Here is a 1416-nt window from a genome sequence, read left to right as displayed (position 1 = left end):
GGGGGGGGGCAGCCCAGGTCGTCGATACACACGCGCCGTCTGTGGAGGTAATTAACAATGCAGCGCACGGCAAGCCGAGGCATGGGCCGAGAGCCACACAACGAGGTCAGCGGCGGCAGCGCATATTTCTCACTCTCACTCTGCAGAAAGTGCACGCATAAAAATTCAAGGAGTCATAATTAACAAGCCGGCGCATAGATGCCAAAACTGTACAACTTCAATCTGAGTTGACAGCGTGTTGTGGGGAAATTAGGAGAACCGAAAAATTCAGAATCGTAGGGTGAAATATGCTGTAAAATTCTGGGAATTGACATAACCTCGGACATAACTTCCCCACAAAGTGCAGTCCCGCAGATAAAAAATACGGAATTTATCGCCTGAAGAGCAACGAGTGCACGCCCACGAGGAAAACACTTGACTGGCTCCCGAGCAAAGCATTAGACCACATCTTACCAATCAGAATATCCTTGTGCTTAATTCGGTTGATATGAGCAATACAAATTTGAGCAGATTAATTCCATGTAAGATCTATAGATAATGCACTGTAAAAAGTTTTGTTCGAAATTTCCAAACAATTAACTGAAAAATTTGCATCTGAAACAGTTCGGAAAATTTAAAATCCAAACAATTCATAAACATCATTTTCCAAACTGTTTATAAAGTTCCGAACTTTTGGGGAAATTTCCATGAACTTTCGACTTACATTTCTATTTATTGACAGTGTCATTTTTATTGTCTTTTCACCTTGTAAAATAGTAAGTTTACTGTTTTCCAAATTGTTCGGAAATTTCCAAACAAAGGACTAGAAATTTTTATTCCAACGATATGTAGTGTGACGCCACGATTATGGCAGTTTTTGTGAAATATTATCAAAGCGAACTCTCGAATAAATGTGATAAAGTATAACCAAGAATAGTACACGCTCACGATCGACGTTTCCCTCATTCAATGATGAAAAACCGAGCTAGCCTGACATTGACTGAACATAGTGGATATGCTCACCTGCGCGGAGCTCTGGTGCTAGGCGGTGCGCCGCCACTGTCCGCATCCAGCGACGCGTGAGTCTGCAACAGAGGAAGCGGCAATCGGACCGTGAGAGAAAGGATTATGGGGCTCGCGTAGGCAAGCAAGCACTGCGAAAAATACAGCAGTGCAACAAGAACCCTTTAATCACTAATCGCCCGCACAAGCACGGCAAAGGGGGCTTAGACGCGGATCCCAAACGTCCACGTCCCAAACGACAGCCAGGACGCAATATTCAAATCCCCGTGTGCCCGTATATTATTTATATTAGCGTAGTCAGCTCGACCGTAAAGTAGATGAACTGCTTGGCAGGAAAAGGATAATTGTTACGTATTGGCTGGAACCGCCTGCAGAAGAGTGGGGTAGGCAGACCCGCAGCACACGCGCGTGTCT

General features: G+C 44.6%; 1 protein-coding gene across 1 annotated transcript in view; it reads right to left on the bottom strand.

Annotated features, from left to right (window-relative positions):
* The window catches only part of LOC113212705 (solute carrier organic anion transporter family member 5A1), a 78423-nt gene that overhangs the window by 21278 nt on the left and 55729 nt on the right, over window positions 1-1416 (bottom strand). The window contains exon 3 of the mRNA XM_052263993.1: window positions 1003-1064. The gene's annotated coding sequence lies outside the window, so the exon portion shown is untranslated. The remainder of the gene's footprint in view (window positions 1-1002; window positions 1065-1416) is intronic.

Source organism: Frankliniella occidentalis, unplaced genomic scaffold (genome assembly GCF_000697945.3).
Source record: "Frankliniella occidentalis isolate FOCC.00 unplaced genomic scaffold, Focc_3.1 Scaffold15, whole genome shotgun sequence".
Classification (NCBI taxonomy): Eukaryota; Metazoa; Arthropoda; class Insecta; order Thysanoptera; family Thripidae; genus Frankliniella; species Frankliniella occidentalis.
This window is presented reverse-complemented; position numbering and strand designations above follow the sequence as displayed.